At 43.3% G+C, this 23,609-nt stretch overlaps 1 protein-coding gene across 1 annotated transcript in view; it reads left to right on the forward strand.

The window, feature by feature from the left end:
* Positions 1 to 23,609, forward strand: part of BMP6 (bone morphogenetic protein 6) — a 160,246-nt gene that overhangs the window by 22,617 nt on the left and 114,020 nt on the right. The gene's annotated exons all lie outside the window — the stretch shown is intronic.

Below are 23,609 nucleotides of genomic sequence, written 5' to 3' on the forward strand. Positions count from 1 at the left end.
AGACTCTGGCGCTTAACCAACTGAGCCACCCAGGGGCCCCTATTCTCTATTTATTAAAAACAAAATGAACATTCTTTATTGCAAAGAGAAACTTAACAAATAGTAAGCTTTTCAATAACCTGGCTGCTATTTACTTTCTTGTAAATCTGGTTTCTGTGGTCATCAAACAAGTTGAGGTTAAATGTCAGGTAACCTCCTTACTCAACTCCTGCCCCCAGTTCTGCCATGTCTAAGCTCTAATTCTCTCTACCTTGCATGTCTTCTCTAACTGCATCAAATAGGATGGTGGATGGATCCATCTCAGGATGCTGCATAATTTACTCTTAACTTAGAGCCAGAGCTAAAATGTTCAACCTGCTTGTCCTTGCCTACAACCTAAAGCCTTGAATGTTGTTAGATTCCTCTGCACTCTCAGCCACATTAAGCTCCGTGCCTTTGATGTAGCTTAAAGGCGGACTTAACCAAGTGGTATTGCCTCCTGCTGATATTTAGGTGAAAGCCAACACCATAAAAATGAATGTTTTGCTGAGAGGGCTCGCTCTACTACCTGCAAGCCCAGCTAATCATGCTGCCAAATTGGTCAAAGAATTGGCTTGAGAATTGCAAAGTGTGTTCCTCTGGCAGAGGAATGGAGCCCAGATCAATCTCCTGGGGCTCCCTAACTAAAATGTAGTAGACATGTCAAACTCGTTAATTTGGAAACTTAAAGAACCCTCTTAATTTGCTACATTATGAAAGCAATTTGGTTAAGAAATGAAAAACAATGATGAATCTTTGACTTTTTAAGCCTTACCTTATTTCTCCATTAGCCCACCCACCTGGATTTCTAGGAAACAGTACTCACTGTTGTTCTAAGAGATCCTGACAGTGCAGCAGATATTTCAAAGTATGTAATTGTGTTGACACATACATTCTCTGCCCAAGAGTAAGATTGCGGAAAGATTTGGCAATCTGGATTACACAGAGACATCATTAAATTATATTTACAAATCTCTGTGGGGCAATCACAGCATGTTAAGAGCTATAATGGCCACAGAATTAGACATGGCTTCTGTCCAGCAGAGTCACTTCTGTGGGCCTATTACAGACAAACTGGCCACCAGAAGATACCCAGGGCTCTCCTTTGCAGGATGCATGTTTTCTTTAGATTCTCTTAGGTATAATGTAAGATGTTTTTCTTTGTGAGTCAAGTGAGACTATTTTTCAAGAAGTTAATGTGGACGTGGACTTCTGTGCAATGATAGCATAAAACGATGCAAAATCTCAGAAGTGATCTAAGAAACCATTTGAATGGTGCATGCAGCCCTTTACCACAGTTCTGAGATGGCGAGCATCCTCTAAGAGTGACTTAAACCTTTCCAGTAACGGGAAACTCACTACTTCACGAAGACACTTAATGTAAACTTTGTATTGTCCTAGTCAAAGATGTCTCCTCTGTATAATAGTTTTTCCACCTCCTTAAAAATTCTTGATCCTTGCTAATTCTTGTAGAGCGGGGGTTGGAAAACTTTTTCTGAAAGAACCAGATAGTAAATATTTTTGGCTCTGAGGACATGGTCTTTGTCACCCCTGCCCCGCTCTGCTGCAGTAGTTCAACACATGAGAGTGGCTGTATTCAGTTCAACTATATTTACCAAACGAGATGGCTGGCTCATGGGCCATCATTTTCTGGCTTCTGTTAGAGCTGTATAGAACCTAGGTGAATTACTTTCAATGTGAGTTACTTAAACTTTAAATTCCAGGCTGTTTTCCACCTGTTCTGCTTGATGAATTATTGGAATGTCCATGTAAAGTCTTTATGTCCTAGAAATGAATGTCTAAGTAGAACTATCTCCTGTTCTAAATGTGCATGGTATTCTTATGGACTGTAAGATAGTTTTCTCTTTTTCCAGAGGGGGTGATGTTAATACTATGTAATTTTTAACGTCAGGAAGCGGTAACTTCAAGAAGGTGCTTTTAGTGTTTGATCATTGAGCTTTTCCAGTTGACAGTTGGCAATGTGGAGATGAGGAAGATGCAGCTGGGCAAAAGTCTCTGCCTCCCCAAAGTGCAGAATATGTTTATGGTTCTGAATACAGTCATCCTTTGAGAGCTATGGGTTATAGTTTAGATGGATTCACAGGATAGCTACATGAAGCCTTACTCACATGGTTTTTCTCCCTTTCCTCTTGCCCTTTGGGTTTTCTTCTTTACTGATTAACATCCTCTGTAGGGCCATGGTAGTGCCAGAGTATTGTCCGCTGGGCATAATAAACACCTACACCTACAGCTCAGAGGATCAAGAAACAGGTTCAGCCAGGAGTCAGTCTATCACACTGCAGACACAGGTAATATTAAGCACAGAACTTGCTTCATTTTTAAGATTTTGCTTTATATATGGTAAGAGCACTGCTGTTGTTTAAAAAAAAAATACTGGTCTGAGTCCAAAGTAATTAAATGAAAGGTTTCAGAACATTTTAAGTAATGGTTATTAAGCCAGTCTTGACCTCAGTCATGCACCTGCTACTTAATTGATCAAACGCTCACTGGCAAGCTCTGTCTCATCCATATTTCAAGTGATTTTGCCCTAATCACCCACTGGCCTTTTCTTGGCATTTTCCTCCAAAGAGGAAGAGTACAGAAGAGAAGGTAAAAACTCAGATTTGCTGGGAGAAATAGTTCCTGATTAAAATGAGCTTATGTATTTGGGGAAGATGGTTCTTGTTTCCTGTTACTGAAAGTGTGGTTTGCCTCACTAAGGAGTTTGTTAGAAATGCATCTTCTCAGTCCCAACCCCGTATCTTTTGATTCAGAATCTCACTTTTCATAAGACCCCTATGTGATTTGCAGGCCCCTTAAAGTTTGAGAGCCACTGATTTCATTTACAGCCCTCTTCGTGGAGGTGACACAGCAAGGTTATCTTTGTTTCATAATGCCCATATTTACAATGAGCCTGAGTTGTTTTTAGGGAGATGAGGTGGAAGAAAGAAGTCATACTTCCCATGGCATTGAGACTTTGCCTACAAATCTACAAAATACGATTATTCTGAGTGCCCAAGTTACAAGTCCTCTCATCACTCTGGTATGTGGACCTTTCTCATTTTCTAAATAAGCATTGAATGATATACATTTCCCTCTAACCACCAGTTTTTGTTGTGTTTTCATTTGCATGCATTTCAAAATATTTTTTACAATTTCCCTTGTGAGTTCTTCTTTGACCTGTTGATTACTTACAAGTATGCTGTTTAATTTTGAAATATTTGGAGATTTACTGATTTCCAGTTTAATTCCACTGTAATCAAAGAACACTCTGTATGACTTCAGTAATTTTGAATTTGAATATTGTATGGTCTATCTTGGTGAATGTTTCCTGTGCATTTAAAGAGAATATACAGTCTGCTCTTATTGGGTGGAGCATTCAGTAAATGGCAATTAGGTCAAGTTGGTTGATGGTGTTGTTCAGGCCTCCGTATCTTTACAGCTTTCTGTTTGCTCGTTCTGATGATTACTGGATGTTGAACTCTCCAGCAATAATTATGGCTTTGTCCACTTCTCTTTTCAGTTCTATCATTTTTTTCTTGTATTGTTTGAGAATACACATTTAGGATTGTTATGTGTCTTAATGAACTGGACTCTTAACATTTATGAAATGTCCTTTTTTTTTTTTTTTGATCCCTGGTCATATTCTTTGTTGTGAAGCCATCTTGTACCTGAAATTAATATAGCCAGTCCAGCTTGCTTTTGATTAATGTGTGCATGACATAATTTTCCAACCTTTTACTTTTAGCAGTTCTGTCTTTAGTATTTATATATAAATTGGATTTCTCATAAATAGCATAGAGTTAGATCTTGTTTTTTTTTTAAACAATCTGCAATCTCTGCCTTTTAACTGGAGTGTTTAGACCATTTGCATTTAATATGACTTATGGTCTTGCTTGACTTTACATCTACCATCTTGCTATTTATTTTCTATTTGTCCCATCTGTTCTTTGTTCTCCCACCCCCCCCTTCTTTGCCTTCTTTTGGATTGTGTATTTTTTATGATTTTATCTCTATTACTGTCTTATACCTTTATTTTTTTAGTAATTCCTGTAGGATTTGCAGTTTTCACATTATACATTTAAATAATGTTTTACCACTTCATGTGTAGTGTAAGAATTTTACAATGTTTACCTCCGTTTCCCCCTTCTGTCCTTTGTACTATTGTTGTCATTCATATTACATCTACATATGTTACAAATCCTTTAATATCCTATTTTTTAAATTTTAAGCAGTTAAGTATGTTTTAAAGAAATTTCTTAAAAAGTTTTGTATTTATCTGCATATTCTTTCTTGTATTCTTTGTGTAGATAAATTTCCATTAGAACTATTTTCCTTCTATTTGAACTTTTTTTTAACATTTCATATAATATAGGTGTACTGATGATATATTCTTTTGGCTTCTATTGTCAGAAAAAGTATCTCCATTTTTTGAAAAAATTTCACTTTCAAAATCTAATTCTATTTGGCAGCATTTTTTTTTTTTTGCACTTTAGAGATATTCTATTGACCTCTACCCTCAATGGCTTGGTGAGAAGTCTATCATTTTTATCTCTGTTCTTAAAGTTATAGAGGCTAAAAGTCTGAAATCAAGGTGTCAGGGAGGCTGAGCTCTCTCTCTGTCTCTCTGAAGATACTAGTAGAGACTCTGTTCTGTGCCTTTTTCTTAGCTTCTGGCAGTTCTTGGCATCCTGTGGCTTGTAGAAGTATCACCCCAGTCTCTTCCTCTGTCATCATGTGGCCTTCTGTTTGTTTTGCGTCTCTTCACATCTTCTTATAAGGACATTAGTCATATTGGATTAAGGGCCCGCCCAACTCCGGTATGACCTTGTCTTAACTAGTTATAACTGCAAGGACCCTATTTCCAGATAAGATCACTTTCACCAGTTCTGGGAAGGACATGAATTTTGGGGGGATACTGTCCAATACATTTGGCAACTGTGAGTCCCCAGAGTTCCTCTGACCCTTCGAGGCTGTGAAATAGCTCAGAGGGAAAGGACGTCGCATCAGGTATTACTCTTGGTAAGGAAATTCTTAATGCCGACTTAATGTATCTTAATGAAGATACCACCTGCTTCATTTCCAGACTTCTCCTTTACTTGGGAGCCACCTACCCAGCCATCTCTTGGTGTTCTTTTATACACAGTGCACTCCAAAGTTCATCTTCATAACTATTTCTGCACTCATTGCCTTTGAAGGCTCACTGCACTACAGAACAGGGAGGAAGTCTCCTCTAGCATTTCTCATCTAGCATTTCTCCCCATTCTTTTCACAACCTTGGTCATAACTGCTGGTCACTACTCTCTACTTGGCTGCAATGGCCATTCTCTGAAGGTTTACCTAGTTCAGAATCCCACTGGCAATTACCTTTGCAAGTTCCCTTTGTGACATATTTCCTTAGAAGTGGCTCCTTTTCCAGATCAGAGTTCCACAGACAGACAAGAAACAGAATCCTGGCCAATTCCTCTTTCTGGTTAGAGAAGAATGCTCGTGCATGGGGAAGATACCAACCAAATATCTAACATTTTTTCACAACCCGTTCACATATTGCCTTACAGAGTTCTGTAGCTCAGCTGCTTTTTCCGAAAGCCAATCATCTGTGCAGGTTCCTGCATCTCTGGGAATTCGTCTTGAGAACATGAATGCCAGTAGAGTGGCCACCACACTTACCTAAGTGCTGTTCCCACTGCCATGCCGGGAGCTGAACAACAGCACAGTGTTTCTCACCGAAGGCTAGACATGACTGGCAGAAGCAGGAACAGATTGAGTGAATTTGGGCTGAACACTCCCCACCAGGCGTTTTTGCAAAGACAAGAAATCCATCTGCATTTCTATGAGGTCCTTGCAGGACCTTACTAGATTTGCATTTTGGAAAAGGGCCCTACTGACAGCTAGAGTTTGCAACCAAGCCTATTTAAAACAAGATCAACAAGACCCCTGTCTTCCCTCCTCTACCTTGTGGTCCTTGTGTGTTAATTTTGACTTCTTTTGAATAGCTGTGGTAGTATGTGGTAGTAGTGGCTAGAAGGTGACACTTTGGGATACTTTAGAAGGGTTGGTCATCGGAGGCCAGTTGCCAAGCCTGACACGTTAGGAAACCACAGGCTGCGGGGTCAGGCTGTGCCCAGCAATTTTGTTCCCTAGTCTTGTCTTCGGGCGAACCACAAAGCCCCTCTCCCTCTCTGCACCCACCTCCCACGTGCTTACGTGTGCAGCAGGAGGTGGAGCCAACGTTCCTTTCTGTTTGCTCACCTAGTCCACAGGTGCATCAGCACTCTGAGGCCGCGTGGCAGCAGTGGAGTAGAGGGGTCTCAGGTCAGACCAACACAAGTCGTCTCTTTACTTATCAGTGCCTCCCACTAGACCGAGAGCTTTTAAGAGCAGAAACTGTAATTCCTGTGTATCTTTAAGCACATAGCCTGGCACATGCTAGCTATTGAACTCTCTTCCGAGTGGTTAAATGGTACAAAGAAGGCTTCCCTTTTTCAGAATATCCTGCTCCCTGCTGGCCTTGGGACTCATTCAGTGAATTGGGAGGTACCCCCTGAATGACATGTTTTTTAAGTCCTTCGTGACCATGGAAGTATCCTCAACACTAGCAGTACCTTCAACTTGCCAGGAGCCTGTGTCCCTAGGAAGGTTATACATTGCCACAGAATAATTCCCCCAGATGAGTTTTGCCAGATGGTTCCTTGAGCAACTGGAAGTAGAGAGGACCTGTCTGAGCATGAATGAAAAACATGCAAGCTCTATGCTGTAGACAGTTCAAATTCAGCCACTGCGCAGCATGCTGAAATCCAGAGCACTTTGTTTCTAGTTTGGGTTCTGCCGCTAACTAGCTGGTGACCTTGGACTTAACCTTTCTGGGTCCCAGTTGCCTCAACAGTAAAACACATGCTCCTTAAGGTTCTTCTAACTCTGAACTCTTGGCTCGAATTTGCTTTGAAATTTAAATAAAGGACACATTATATGGGAGGAAACAAATCAGATTTTAAAAGTGTGAAGTAAAAGAACAAAGAAGTCCATTTTAGATAACCTCCATTCTTGTTTTTAAGAAACCAGAATTTCAAAATTTTTTATGCTGATGTGATTAAACTGAGTCTAGTGGAATTGACACAGAAAAATGCAGAATTATTGGGGTGCCTGAGTGGCCCAGTTGGTTAAACGGCTGCCTTCGGCTCAGGTCATGATCCCAGAGTCCTGGGATCGAGCCCCACGTTGGGCTCCCTGCTCAGTGGGGAGCCTGCTTCTCCCTCTCCCTCTGCTGCTCCCCCTGCTTGTGCTCTCTCTCTCTCTGTCAAATAAATAAATAAAATCTTTTTAAAAAATGCAGAATTTTAATTGATTTGGCCCCTTTCCTGAGTATCTTTGTCAGCCTGCATATGGATTAAAGGAATCCAAGTAGAGTGAGAAACACCATTTTCCTACCCTGACTTTGCAGCCAGGTGACCTTGGGCAAGTCACTTAACTCTCCTGAGCCATAGTGTTTTCACACGTAAAAATAGGATGCCCAGTGAATAAAATTTACAAGTCAAAGTAAAAGTTTGGACTGGATCAAAAACTTTTCTGTGAAATGAGCATTATCTTAACAGGGCCTCTCAAAATGTGTTTTCCTTGCCTAGTGCTGTAAATAGTGGGTGGAAAATCTCCAGTAAATTTTGTAAAATTTGTATTTACATGTATATTCTTTCTCCCTGGATCAGTAGTGCCAGCAGATCTGAACGGCAATGGTACGTTTTGTTTGTGTGGTCAATTTGACCTCTGCCATTGAACACTAAAGTTATAGTGTAAAACGATATCCTCTTCAAGATTCAAACTTTCTCCTCTTATTTAAGGATTTTCTCCATAACATTTCTTAAGGACCATCTTTGGATTACTTATACACACAGCTGTTTTATGAGACTACGTTGGAGCTTATGACTCAGATTACTGTTACCAAAATGTTTGTGAAATCACTTCTTAAGTCATATATTTGCATCATGTACAACCTGTCTGACAATCAAAACATTATGCCCTTCAGCACTTGGCTGGTCATTATAGTAAGTTTTCCAGTAGAGTGTTCCAACCTAATATAATTGGGCAGTAGACAGAAGGAGCACATTATATTTTAACGTAGAATTTCAAGTGCATTTCTCTCTTTGTAAGATTGAGAAGGACACTATATTCTGTAATAGGCTCAGTGTGATCAGTTAATAGTACAGAAAATTCCAGTACCACTGAGGGATCACCACGCCCAGCCATGGTTGATGTTTAGTGGAGGCAATGGGTGGAAGAATGGATTGGGCCAGGGCACAGAACCAGCCAGGGAAGTGCTGGGCCACAGGTGCTGTCTCCCTCTGTCTTAGGCACCCACTGACACTGGTTCTCCTTTGTTTGCTCTTGGCCAACCCTCAGGGCCTATGTCAAATTGTACCCCTTTTGTTAAGTCTTTATTGGGCTCTTCCGAGTACACTCAAACTCCCTTTCCTTGAAGTCTTTTTTTTTTTTTTTAAGATTTTATTCACTTATTTGACGGAGAGCACAAGCAGGGGGAGCGGCCGAGGGAGAGGGAGAAGCAGACTCCACACTAAGCAGGGAGCCCGATGCAGGGCTTGATCCCAGGACCCTGGGATCATGACCTGAACCGAAGGCAGATGCTTAACTGACTGAGCCACCCATCCACCCCTCCTTGAAGTCTTCACAGCATTTTCTGATCGCTCAGTTGTCATTTGTTCTTTGCTGCCCCGACTTGTCTGTAACCTTCTTGGTGGTAAGAACAGTGTCTCCCTCTCCTTGTATTCGTTACAGGAAAGAGGATGTCCTTCATTAGGATGTGAGCAGCCAGGTCTTAATGAAATGCTCTGTGTTATTTTTCAAAGGACATGTCCAGGCCTAGCCAGTGACCTCCTGGGTCGACAGTTTTATTCAAAGCTCCTGGTTTGTTTTAGTAATGAGTTGTCTCTCCCAGCGTTTCTGAGCATCTTTTGTTAAGGTGCTGTGTGTGGGATTCAAACCCTTACGCAATAGTTCTTGCCCCTCAGAGTTTACAACATGTCAGGGCAGATAAGATAAATACACAATAAAAGGCAGGACCTAAATATGTTCTAAATGCTAGCTGAAAGAAACAGTCAATAGAGACTGTCGAAATGTCCATGTAATCGATGGCATACCAATATCCTTTCCAGTTCTAAACATTATCGTGTCTACAACAATTCTGATTGAATCAAAATATCTAGCTCGGTGTGCCTGAGTGTGTGTCCATCTGTTTTCAGTGTTTCTCCAGTGGCCATGAAGTCCTAGCAAAACATTGACTGTGCACCCATATTCTCACAGTTCCCCCTTAGGGGGTACACTGTGAGGTGACAGGGGACTCTTGGTAGTTGACTGGATGGGGAAGCTGCCTGGTTGCACGGTTGTGCAGCCAGCTGAAGTCTGTTGTGCAGTCACGGCATCCTGGGAGCCTGGAAGAGAAGCCTTTGAACAACTGTGAGAGTCAGCCACAGCCCGTAAAATGTGACCCTAGTGCGACAGGCCCTGCCTCCCATCTGACCCCTAAAGTCCCACGTGTGTTTGCACCCCACGCTCTGCTTTGCAGATATTCCGAAAGTGCCAGATAAATAGGTTGGCTTTTAGAAACCCGTGTTGTGAGGTACAAAGCCTGCATCTCAAAAGCAAATTTAGAACTTGGAAAAAGTTCGCCGATATTTTCAGCTTCCACTCTCTGCAGCCAACCCCAGGGGAGGAATAATATAAAAGAATCTCAAAGAAATGAAAGCACAAGACACCCCTTTACTTTGAAACAAGAGGACCATAACCCTTCCTTTTGAAAAGTAATGATAAAAGTTCCATGTTTTTACAGACAATAATGGTTCTCTTCTAGATGATTTTATTTTTAAAGAGTTGCAAAGGAGGGAGGGCACTCTTATGGGAATAAAAAAAAAAAAACCCCACAAAAAAACCCCCACCAAAACCAAAAAGTATTTTTTCTGTACAGGAAAACATCCACATTTTCTTTTGTGTTCCAGACTTTTACCCTCATCCTTTTAAAACACCATGCAAAATGAAGGCCAGTGGGTTTCATGCAAAAAGTCCCCATTTGCTGCAGGGGACACTTTGCCAGATAAGAAAGAATCTTTGACAAGCACGTTGCCTTACTCATGTGTCTGCACAAACTCTAATGGACTCGGAGAGCTATTCACTAGGCCCTTGTGTCTGAAAAGTGGAGACCCTGTCCCTCCATTGTAAGGAAATGGCAGGTTCCGATGGATGTGCAGGTGTGGCCTCTTGGCCCTGCTTAAAGGAAAAATCTGTTCTAGAGAATGTAGAGCAAATACTACAAGGCCCCCTGCACGGCGACCTTCTCTGTGCCCACCCTCTTGGCTCTCCCTGATGGCCGATTATAACTGGATGACAAGGCTGGGTATCTTGTGGATCTGGACGGGGAGAAGCCAGAGGTAAAACTCTGGGTCAAGCGTGTGTGTCCCGTGTTCACTCCTAGTCCTGTAAACAAACACAGCTGTTGAGTGAAGGATCTGTCCTCAGAAATGGTGAAAAAAAGAAAAACGAAAAAAAAAAAAAAGAGAAACCACGCTGCCCTGCCAGAGAGCCCGTGGCAGGGGAGAGGAGTTCTGTGTCAGGGCGCTGCGGGGGTGGAGGGTGTGGGGGGGCAGGCGGTCCTCAGCAGGGCTGCGACGGGTGGGGGGGAGGGTAGGGGATAGAACTGCTGTGTCTTCCAGGATAAGCTGGGTGTGAGGAGAGACAGTTCTGTGTTTTCAGCTGAGGCAGTTAAAGTATTTAGAATGATTAGTGTGGGAAGGCTTTGGGGGGAAAGGGAGTTCTGAAATTTCATCTGCTTTCCTCAGATTTAACCTCTGTTTAATACACAAGCCCCCGGCTTTCCTCTTCTGGAGGCGATGGAAGGCAAGTTTTATCTTTCTCCACTTATTCTCGTTTTTAAGATCCTCTGCAGCTTCGGGAAGAGGACGTCAGAAGTTCATGGGCCTGGCAGCCTATATCTATTAGTTATTACCGCTAAGAATAAGTCTTGGTCCACACTCCTGTTTCTTTGTTCCTTGCTGCCCAAATGGAGGCTTACGGTATGGTCTCTCTCGTGCAAGGAGCATGCCCCTGTGACGGGCCCACCCTTGGCATGTCGGTTGTGTGCTCCCTGATGACCTGTTGCAGAGAGGTCAGATTTCTGCATCCGGGTGAAGTCGGGGTCTTGTCACCCAGCACGTCCCTACTGCTGGAGCTGGAGTGGCAGCCGGGGGATGGGGGGGCATCATTTTGTGCATGGAGACCTTGCCACCTTGGCCATGGACAGCTCGAGGGGTTCTATTCAGGCCTTCACTTATTTAATAGACACTAATGAATGAAATACTGTGTGCAGGTAATGAGTTGACCTCAAGACCAAGTCCTCTCTCAGCAGCGGGAGGCTCTTGAGAAGTTTGAATTTTGTCTCCTTCCCCACCAGTCTTCCCTCTTCCTCCAACCTGCACTGTGGTTTTCAATGAGTCCCTGTTCTGACCTCTTGGTTTTAAACAGGGAGCGTAGGTTGAACTTTGAAAATGTTTGACTTGAATAAGCTGAGTCCCCTCCAGCGTGCATATCCAGTCTTCTTCCTTAATGGTTCCCTGGAATGGTTAAGAAGGATCCCTTCGCGTTTCATGACTGCTTTTGTGGAGACCAGCTTGGAGCACATACTGCTGTGGTGAGCAAGACCACTGCACTCTGGGGCTGTGGCGACTCTTACCCTGGGCTCCACCTTCATGATGGTTTGGTCAAACACACACAATAAATGCCTTGTTTCACTCTCACTGGGGTGTAGCTCATTCCCTTTCATTATAAATCTGTCCTAACCAATGGTGGCTGATAAAATATTCCTGGAATGGACCAGTCTTGAGACTTGAAAGCCTCAAATTTCCCCACGATTGTTTCCTGCACCTCCCTCCTGACTGGTTAAGTTAGTTGGTTGGCACAGGGATGTCTGGGGGCTCGGGCTTCATTTCTCAAAAGGCCACATTAGTTTACCCCCATGGGGAAACCCCATTATATTCAACTGTATCTCTTGTTTTGCCTCTTCTCGGGATTGTAGGAGGGACAGGGCACACGATTGTATCAACTCTCACCATTCCAGGTAAGAGGGAAAAAAAAAAAATCCCTCTCCTTTCTCAAGAAAACAAGCAATTTGCCTGGTCAATACTAGCTCGGTTCGGTTGGGTTAATTCTGTCCCTGATCCCACCTAATAGTAACAACTCTGTATGTTATAAGCCTGTCAGAAGCACACGTTGACCGAAGTACATTCCTCACCTCGTGAGCATTAGCACCTCCCAAGGTGACAGATCCCGATTCCTGATGTCTCAGTAAGTCACTGACCCTTATTCAGGACACACTGGCAGGTGGCTAGGATGCTTCGGGTTGCTACTGTAACAAGTCACTGCAAGCTTATTCTCATGGTTCTGCAGTAGATCAGAGGTTGGATGTGGGTCTCCCTGGGTTAATTTCAAGCTGTTAGCCAGGCGGTGTTTCTTCAGGAGGCTGTCCAGGGAAAATACATTTCCTTGCCTTTTCCAGCTTCTAGAGGCCTCCTTCATTCCTTGGTTTATGGCCCCTTCCTCCATGTTACACTACACCCAGCAGTGTAGGGTCTTTGTCACATCTCCCTCTTTCCCGTACAAGGCCCCCTAGGCCCCTTACTTGGGGCCTAGCTGGATAATCAGAGATTATCTCCCTGGCTCCAAACCCTTAACTTAATCACACCCCCAAAATCCCTTTGGCCATATAAAGTAACACATTCCCTGGTTCCAGGGGTTAGGACCTGAGCATTTTTGGGGGGCCACTATTCTGACTGCTGTAGTAAGTTTGATGCCTTTATGATCTACATTTTTCTTTAAGTGGGAGATTCCTTCTGCAGGTAGTATATGCTTCTGGGTTTTTTTTTTAAGTATAATTTTTTTTATTATGTTAGTCACCATACAGTACATCATTAGTTTTTGATGTAGTGATCCATGATTCATTGTTTGCGTATAACACCCAGTGCTCCACGCAATATGTGCCCTCCTTAATCCCCATCACCAGGCTAACCCATCCCCCCACCCCCCTCCCCTCTAGAACCCTCAGTTTGTTCCCCGGAGTCCATCGTCTCTCATGGTTCGTCTCCTCCTCTGATTCCCCCCACCCTTCATTTTCCCCTTCCTTCTCCTAATGTCCTCCATGCTGTTCCTTATGTTCCACAAATAAGTGAAACCATATGATAATTGTCTTTCTCTGTTTGACTTATTTCACTTAGCATAATCTCCTCCAGTCCCATCCATGTTGATGTAAAAGTTGGGTATTCATCCTTTCTGATGGCTGAGTAATATTCCATTGTATATAGGGACCACATCTTCTTTATCCATTTGTCTGTTGAAGGGCATCTCGGCTCTTTCCACAGTTTGGCTATTGCGTACAATGCTGCTATGAACATTGGGGTGCATATGGCCCTTCTTTTCACTACATCTGTGTCTTTGGGGTAAATTGCTGGATAGTGCAATTGCTGGGTCATAGGGTAGCTCCATTTTTAATTTTTTGAGGCACCTCCACACTGTTTTCCAAAGTGGCTGTACCAACTTGCATTCCCACCAACAGTGTAAGAGGGTTCCCCTTTCTCCACAACCTCTCCAACATTTGTTGTTTCTTGCCTTGTCAATTTTTGCCATTCTAACTGGTGTAAGGTGGTATCTCAATGTGGCTTTGATTTGAATTTCCCTTGATGGCTAATGATGATGAACATTTTTTCATGTGTCTGTTAGCCATTTGTATGTAATCTTTGGAGAAGTGTCTCTTCATATCTTCTAACCATTTTTTGACTTGATTGTTTTTTGGATGTTGAGTTTGAGAAGTTCCTTATAGAACTTTTAGAACTTTATAGAACCCTTTATCTGTAGTGTCATTTGCAAATATCTTCTCCCATTCCGTGGGTTGTCTCTTTGTTTTGTTGACTGTTTCCTTTGCTGTGCAGAAGCTTTTTATCTTGGTGAAGTCCCAGAAGTTCATTTTCGCTTTTGTTTCCCTTGCCTTTGGAGACATGTTCTGAAAGAATTTGCTGTGGCCAATGTCGAAAAGGTTACTGCCTATGTTCTCCTCTAGGATTTTGATGGATTCCTGTCTCAAAGGGAGGTCTTTCATCCATTTAGAGTTTATCTTCGTGTATGGTGTAAGAGAATGGTCGAGTTTCATTCTTCTGTATATAGCTGTCCAATTTCCCAGCACTATTTATTGAAGAGACTGTCTTTTATCCATTGCATGTTTTTTCCTGCTTTGTCGAAGATTAGTTGACCGTAGAGTTGAGGGTCCATATCTGGGCTCTATATTCTGTTCCATTGGTCTATATGTGTGTTTTTGTGCCAGTAGCATGCTGTCTTGGTGATCACTGCTTTGTAATATAGCTTGAAATTGGGCAACATGATGCCTCCAGCTTTGTTTTTCTTTTTCAACATTTCCTTGGCAATTCGGGGTCTTTTCTGGTTCCATACACATTTTAGGATTGTTTGTTCCAGCATTTTGAAAAATACCATTGGTATTTTGATTGGGATGGCATTGAAAGTATAGATTGCTCTGGATAGCATAGACATTTAACAATGTTTATTCTTCTGATCCATGAGCATGGAATTTTTTTTTTTTAAACAGAAGGAAAGAAGATCCTATGGAGAGTTTTGATGATTATATCTTATTTGCAGGTTTGGGGTGATTTTACAATCTACTTTAATGATCCAAATAAAGTACTTTATCGGAAATCATTAATTAGAAGGTACGTAATGACAGATTATTTCCTTGTGCCTAAATGTAGGCTTGCTGTGTTTAGAATAATATATACAAATAAAACGAGTATATATTTTGATGGCATATCCTCTTTGCAGGAGACTTTTCAGGGTGACATGTATAAAGATATTTTAGATACTATCCCTACCCTATTGGTGAGGTTGCTGTCCCATTTTGAAGACTTTTTAAAGTCCAAACAAGAGCAAAAAAGATACCTTCAGACAATTAGAAATCTCCCAATAAAGAACAAACCAAAAGGGTATGAAACTAGCATAGTATGGTGGACTATTGAACAATGTGGGGGCTAGGGGTACCAATCCCTCTGTGCCGTCAAAAATCCATGTAGAACTTTTTGACTCCCCCAAAACTTAACTACTTAACTTCCAATCAACTTAGCTGATTGGAAGCTTTACCAATAACATAAACAGTTGATTAACACATACTTTGTATGTTGTAGGTATTAGATACTGTATTCTTATAATAAAGTAAACCGGAGAAAAGAGAATGTTCAGAAAATCATAAGAGAAAATACATTTACAGTACTGTATTTATTAAAAAAAATCCATGTTTAAGTGGATCCATACAATTCAAACCTGTGTTGTTCAAGGGTCAGCTGTATTTGGAAGATGTTTTTATGCTTATTGTGCTTATTAGAGAAGATAACAGTAAACTTTGAGCCTCTTTTGAAACAGAGCAGTTATTTGTGAACTGCCTGATCATCAGGGTACCCAGGGAGCTTTCTAAAGTGTAGAGTTCTGAGTCCCACCCTGGAGATTCAGATTCCACAGGTTTAGGGCAGGGGGTACTCATAAAACTCAGTTCTCAGCTGTTTTTCTCCCAGATACAAAGCTAATTACAAAATTTATTTTATTTGTTAGATGAAAATTTAACAGTTGGTGTATGGCACATATTTTCTACCTGATAGTCATAATTACTTTCATTTCCCGATCTCCTAATTCTGACATCCCAGCCTTATCTGAGTCTCATCCTGATACTTGCTCTGTCTCTTCAAACTGTGTTTTTTTTTGTTTTGACCTTTTAGTATGCCTTGTAACTTTTTGTTGAAAGACAGACATGATGTACTGGATAAAAGGAACTTCAGTAAACAGATCCTCAGTAATGTGGTGTTGAGGTGTTGGGGCAGGGACACCTCATTCTATGGCCCTACGACTAGGTTTCAGTCTTTTAGTGAGCTTGTGCCCCTGGGCTCTGAACGTCACCAGTGCTTCTCAGCTTTTTCTCTGCTTAGGTGGGATATGATGGCTAGAGGGGCTGGAGTTGGTATTTCCTTTGTCCCAGGTTGGTTGGGCTCTCATGAAATAATTTCTCATGAGCGCAGGCCTTAAGAAGAGAGTGCTCTAGGGACGCCTGGGTGGTGCAGTTGGTTAAGCGTGGGACTCTTGGTTTCAGCTCAGGTCATGTTCTCTGGGTCATGAGATTGAGCCCCATGTCAGGTTCCATGCTCAGTCGAGAGTCTGCTTGAGATTCCTTCTCCCTTTCCTCTTCCTCTGCCCCTACTTGTGCTCTCACTCTCAAATAAATCTTTAAAAAAAAAAAAGAGTGCTCTAGAGTTTGAAAGAGAATACTCATTTCAAAATAGTACTTTCCCCTGCTCCTCTTGGACGCATAAGGGGATTTTTCTCTGATCTTCACTGTGAGAACCCAGTAAAATTCCTAAAGCAGGTAACATTCACAAAAGTATGGGATTCCCCTGGAGTTGTAAATTCTCAGACTTGTCCACATGGAGCCTCCAGCAATTGGTTGGTTACGGTTCAGGTTCCCGGGTCCTGGCTCCCCAGGAGGTTTCTGCTCCGGTAAATTTTGAGCGTCTGTATCTGCCTGTCTGTGTCTCCAGTTTCTGGGGCAGGGCTTGTCCTGTGACCTCACTTCTTTGATGCCCCCTAAGAAGAGCTGTCGATTTTCAGTTTGTTCAGCTTTTTACTTGTTACGATACTTGTCAGGATGAACTGGTGACTTCCAAGATCCCAGTGCAAAACTGGGAACCAGAAGTGAAAATTAGTCATGTCACTTGCACTTGGTGCCCTGCCTTCAGCATAGTTGGGTTCTTCACATCTGCTTCCTGAGGCTGTCTTCTGATCTGGTCGCCTGCACTGAACCCAGGTCTTCAGTCTCAAAGAGGCCTTACCTTGGGATCCTTGTCACCGGCTCTCACCATTCCCATTTTCCCTCCTGTTCTTGCTGATAGACATTGCTCCTCTGGAAAAGCGTCACCCCAGCCCCTCACATCACCTTGTCATACCTCTTCGTCCTGCTCAGGGGTCTGGCCGTTTCCTCTTTCATATTTCTACAGCCCCTCCAGGCTTGGCTACTTTTTTCTGTCTCAACATTTTGCAGTGCAAAGGAATATTTCTCCCTTGAACTCCTGCTACACTTTGTTCCTTTCTTGTTGAACTCATCACAGTTCATGATGCTCTATCACATGTTATGGTCATTTGTTTCCTTTTCTCCACATTGTAAACCGTGCACATCGGGGGGCCTGAGAGTGGGTCTCATTCATTGCTGTTACCCAGCCCTCCCCAGCACCTGCATGGCAGGCTATCAATAAATCTGATAGAAGCTTTATTGTACTGACTAGATAAAACAGTTCTAAAGGGATACACATATCCTCCCCAAACCAAACAGACTGTGTAAGTACGAATGAGTTAGTAGAGTAATACGGTAATGCAGAGAGGAAAAACAAAACCAAAAGCAAACAGAGTACTCAGATGTCCTGGGTCCCTTCCGAATTAGAAGAGAGAGTGGTTATAAGTAAAGGGAACCGAGCTCACTGTTGGAAAGGGCTTACCAGCTCTTCATAGCCTACTTTTGCCAAAAAAATGAGCACCCTGAGAACTGCTTGAGCCAGTGGTTCCCAAACTATGTCCTGCATTAGAACCACTTGGAGAGCTTAAAAAAGCCTGATGCCCAGACTATACATCCTAAATCAGTCTTGGTGTCTGGGGCATCAGGCTCTGTTATAGATACCCTAGCAGATTCCAGTGTGCAGCAGAGTGGGAGAACCATGGATGTGTTGAGTTGGGGTCAAGTTCAGCACAGGTGTATGATCTTTACATCCCTATTGCCATGACCTCTGAAGGGTTTTTGTTTTCCTGCATTTTCTGGCCTTTGAATTTAAAACCCAAAGACTTATCTGGTAGGGTCACAGAGAGATCAAGCATGTGAAAATACTTAAGGTAGTTTCCACAAGAGTTATGGAATGTCAGGAAAACATATTTAGAAAGGATAATTTTTGAACTGGAATATATAATTACAATTATTTAAATCAAATGAGAAAAAGAATACACCATGGTTGATTTTTCTTGGATTTTTGAGGTACACCACCATACCATTTGCAGAAAAGATAAATTTGTATTTTTCTTTCCAATATTAATAACTGTATTTTCCTTTTCATTGTCTAGGACTTCCTAAGAGACCCTAAAAATATTTTATTACAAAATACATAATAGCAACAATGGGCTCCTTCAAAGTAGCAATTTATGCAAACAAATTTTCTGCTATTGAATCATTCTTGCATCTTGGAATAAACCTTTATAATATAATTATTCTAATAAACTATTTTAGGATCTCTTGATATAGTCAAATGAGATTGCTATACATTTCCATTTCTTTTCTATCATCCAATTTTGATATCAGGGTTATATAACCACTTATAGTGTGAACTTAATGAGCTTGGAAGCCTTCTGCCTTATTTTTTTTTAAATGCATGGAACAGTTTTAATAATACAGTATAAAACATTTAAAATAAAAAAAGAAGCCACATCCTGTTTTTAAGTGATTGAACGTACTTTCAAGTGAATTGATATCTAAATGCGTGTGTTCAGTGATGTGTGTATAGCTTACATCATTGTTAAATGCTAGGTCCTGGTGATTTGGTTCAAATAATAGTGAAAAGAAATGATCCCTTAAGGGAAGACAGAAACCACATGTAACAATTGGTTCTCTTCTCTCTGGGCCTGTGGCCCACTAAGGATCGAGTATCTGCAGAACTGGGAAATTTTTTTTTTTCACGTTTTGTCATCTGTGTTCTGGACATAGACTGGGACTGGCATGAAACCACAGAGGGAGAGACTGGATTTATGGATATAAATAGGTATACTTAGAGTCGTTCTTCACGCCTCTGTTGATTTTCCAGTATTGTCCACACCCTTCCGGAAAGTTGCACCTTGTGTTCTGAACCTCCCTGATTATGTACATCACCCAGGGGGCTGGTAGGCATGCAGATTCCTGGGTCGCATCCCAGACTTACTGTTTCAGAAATCCCAGGGAGGGGAGACCCAGGGAATCTGTATGTTCACCAGTTATACCAGGTCATCTCTATTGTTAGGAAAGTTTGAGAAACAACCTATATGTAAGTAGATTAAAATTCATCAGACCAGTGGTTGTCAGGCTTGACTGCACATATGAATCAAGGGTGGGGGGGAGCTTTAAAGGTCCTGATGCCCAGGCCTCCCTCACCAAGTGACTGCATCTCTGGAAATGAGGCCCCGGGCAGCAGTATTTCTTCAGTGTTCAGTGCTAGCGCCAGGAGTCCTTGACCTTCAGCATTCTTGAGAACTGAGTGGACTTCTGGGAGATCATTGTTGATTCCTTGTCTCGTTTGAAAATCAAGACTAGGTATCACTGAGTAGATTCTGTGTTGTTGCATAACAGGAAGGATTCTACCCCAATTCTTGCTTTTTTTTATTTTTTCACTTTTCTTTCTCTTCAACGTGAGAGAAACTTCCCAACTTGGTCCTGGTCAACCAAATTAAAGCTCTGCAGAAAAACAAATGTGTACCTGACACACATGTTTGATAAATGTTTGATAAATGTTCATTACTGTTGGTAAAATCCAGATGTGGGCTGGGCTCCTCCAGTGCCTCACGCTCTGGACCTGACTGCACCGAGTCTCCGCTCGGCCCTTTTCAAACCTCCTGCTGCCTCAGTGTGTGTGTGGTTCTGTTGGCGGCAGCCCCTAGGGGGGCTGCTTCTGTGCCTAGAGCTTTTCTGAGCTGAGTTGACCCATCTATGAAATCGTCCCTCCCTCGTAAGTAAGTAAGATAGAAGTGTGGCATTGTTATGTAAGGTGGTTGCTGTCATTATCCCCACTTTTCAGATGAGGACGCTGAAGCAGAGAGCTTACATAACTTATTCCATCAGATTCTGCAGTCAGTAGGTGGTGGAGCCAGACATGGAGCCCGGGCATCCCAGCCCCGGAGTCTGTCTGTGTTTTGATGCTTTTTAAGTTCCTGCCACCTTGCCTCTCAGTAGATTTTATGGAAGCCTTTGGTCAGGGGTTTCGGCGAGGGGGGTGTCACAGGGAATGATGTCATAGCAGGTGGCATGGTGGAAGCCGGAAACGGCTCATCAGTCAGTGCTTTCTGAGCGGTCCGTTTAGCTGTCGCTCAAAGGGGCTTGTGACTTGGTCTGTATCTCTGGCATTGCCAGCCTTAGTAATCCCCTCCCCATCTTCCCGCCTCGGGATCTCCCCTGGGAACTCCATAGTTGTCTTCCTTTATTTGCTAGAGCACTTCCACCCTCCCCTTGCATCACCAAATGCATCCAGGTCCCACGTCAACAGAGACACCCTCCATTTGGTTGTCCTTATTCCTAGCAAAGGTGTGTTCCCATGTGTCCTTTTTCTTGCTGTCTCATGGGCAGAATCCCACCTATGAGGGATTCTTTTCTTTGGTCGAGATAGAGCCTGTCCCATCGTTGTAAGGGCTCACAGCCCATTCTGCCAGTAATGAACTTATGAGCAGATTCGAACTCCTGGGAGGGCCAGACGAATGTAGTCAGATAGTGGAGCATTTTCTCCCTGTAGGTGGGGGCTGGAGCCAGGCAAATTTCACACGTGATGCCAGTTTATTGATTTACAGTGAGGATAATTGCCAGGGGGACTAAGCACTTGTGTCCCCCTGCCAGTATGTTCTCTCCTGGAGGGCTGATGCCACGAGAGTCAAATTAGAACTGGGACGTGGTTCAGCACGACGGGAACTTGAATGCAAGAGTTAAGTAGACTTCTAAAATTGGGATTCTTCCCCGAATTCCCAGGGGCAGCACTTCCCTAACTCTGGACAGAGCTTGGGTAGAACCTGTGTGTCATAATCTCTGGACGCCCTCGTTTTCTAAGATCCAGTGACCAACAGGTGACAGGCACCCCTTCTGCCCATTCCTGATTAGCACATTCTTACATTCTTTCTTTAGGTATTTTATAGAACATTTGATCTGATTACTCTCATGCCTTGCGAGCCTGGGAACCAATCTTTCTCTTTCTGGTGGCTTAACTGGATTCATTGTGGGTTCATTTTTAAAATTTCATTTTCCAAGGACAGTTTTCTCTCTCTTTTTTCAGATGCTTGGAGGGGATTCCTACTCTCGCCCCTATATGCTATTCACAGTTAGGAAAATGATAGAAGAAAGCTACTTAGAAGAACCTAGATTCTGTTTTTATAGAATTTTCCCCAACTAATGCCTGATACCGTTCCAGTGGTTTCCACTTGCACATGCTCTCAAGGGGTGCACATAAAACCCCAGTATAAACCTTCCTCTGCCCTTCATCTACATTTACACACATGAATACAGCCCAATAGGCCCAATTTTACTGTTGATTATGGCATTTTTGGCAAAGCCACGTTACTTCCTGTATTCCACAGGGAATTAGGGAAGGAACAAGAGAACAGAGAACATCTGCTATTAATCGTGTTCATTCATCACAAAGCATTTTCCTAGTGAGTGTGGTTGGGCAGGGTTCTAGGGAGGAACAGGAAAGCAAAGATCACTGGGGTGAGTATCCTACAGACCAGCTCAGGAACAGGGAAAGGATGGGTAAGCCACACTTTGCCCCAGGCCTGTGTGGTGCATGAACATAGGCTCACAATGAATATGCAGATTATCCACGTGTATTTAGGATGTGTACCGTGAATCCATTCCTTGAATATGTATGTGCATTTGTAGATGTTCAAAAGAGTATCCTAAAGCCAAAGCTTTAAAAAGGAAGAGGGATGAAGAGAAACGTGAACAAAGGGTTAAACTAAACATATGCAGGTGACTTCTGCTGAAGCAGCAGAGGAGATCATGTGGAATGGCCATGTGTTTGCCATGCTACTTTGGTCTTCATATTTGGCCGAGGGTTCATGAGACAGATTCTCGCCCCCTTGCCCCGCCTGGTTCATTCTCCTGGGAGAGACCCTTTTCGTGAGCCTATTTGGAATTCTGGGGTAATGACCTATTAACCAGTTGGTAATGATTTCTTGGGACTCTATGAAAGGGCCAGAAGCCATGAATGTCTTTATCACCCCTGTTATTTCCAGAGGGGCCTACATCATTCCAGCCTTGCTGGCCCAAGGGAGGGCTAGTTTTGAGCCAAGCTGGTGTGTGGACATCCATTTGTGGTGGAACCTGGATTTCGCCCAAAGGGTCTCATACACAACACCCAGTCCACTCCAGGATTTGGGTGGCTCCCTCAGGCCCATGGCAGAAAGGAGTCTCCGCAGGCCAGCTCCCCTTCAAGTAGGTGAGTGAGACTGGGGATAGCCTCGATTCATCTAACTTATGAGAAATGTGAATCTTTTGCAGACTCCAGTGTTTTATTACATCTGGTTATGACTCACTGTGGTTGAGAAACCACTGGGCTCAAAGGGGGCCCTGGAAGGAGGGGCTGTAGGCTGGGATCCTGCCTGGCAGCTGCAGGCAAGCAGAGGAAGTCCAGAGAGGTGGGCAGTGGATGTCAGGTGGGCACTGGTCCTCCCCAGGCACGTGCTGGCGGGAGAGGTGAGGAGACAGCAATGGGCATGAGCACAGCCCAGTCGGAAAACGAGGGCTGATGTGAGTGCTTCCGGAGACCTGGTTCACCCGGCACCTTCAGACATCTTGTCACAGTTCCCCTTTGAACACCCCCTGGGTGGTTCTAGACTCATCGTTCTGTGTGTTAGAAAACCAAAGCTCAGGGCACCTGAGTGGCTCAGTCATTAAGTGTCTACCTTCGGCTCAGGTCGTGATCCCAGGGTCCTGGGATCGAGCCCCGCATCGGGCTCCCTGCTCAGCGGGAAGCCTGCTTCTCCCTCTCCCACTCCCCCTGCTTGTGTTCCTTCTCTCGCTGTGTCTCTCAGGTTCACTCGGCAGTCCATGACAGAGCCGGGATTTAAACCCATTTCTTTCGTTGCCACCATATTATAGCTGTCTGCTTACTCGGTGCAGAGGTCAGAATCCCGCTCAGGTGCATGGGGTCCGGGAAGAACAGCAGTTCTCAGGATTTCTGGAAGGGGAGAGGAGAGTGGGATCCCTGTCTCAAAAGCCACACCCAGGAGGTCTCGGTATCTAGGAGGGAGCCTGACTGAGGGAAACTGCTGGCCCTGCTCATCAGGCTTCTCCTGGGCAGCAGGTGGTGGAGGCGGGCGGATGTTCCAGGATTTGGTCCGCAGCTGACTCCTGCAAGGCCGCTCTGGGCCTGTTGCTGTTTTGTTAGCTTAGTCACCTTGCTGTGCATTACATCCCCAGGATTTATTTGTCTTATAACTGGAAGTGTATACCTGTTGGCGCCCTTCACCCTCTCCCTACCCTCCAACCCTTGCTGCCTCTGGCAACCACCAATTTGTTCTCTCTGTCCATGAATTCAGTCTTGTTTGTTTTTAGATTCCTCACGTGAGATCATATAATATTTGTCTTTTTCTGACTTATTTCACTTAGCATAATGCTCTCCAGGTCCATCCATGTTGTTGCAAATGGCAAGATTGCTTTCTTTTTGTGGCTGAGTAATATTCCACTGTGTGTGTGTGTGTGTGTGTGTGTGTGTGTGTGTGTGTGTGTGTGT

The sequence above is a fragment of the Callorhinus ursinus genome, unplaced genomic scaffold (assembly GCF_003265705.2).
Source record: "Callorhinus ursinus isolate GAN/ISIS: 27379988/994484 unplaced genomic scaffold, GSC_fseal_2.0 scaffold26, whole genome shotgun sequence".
Classification (NCBI taxonomy): Eukaryota; Metazoa; Chordata; class Mammalia; order Carnivora; family Otariidae; genus Callorhinus; species Callorhinus ursinus.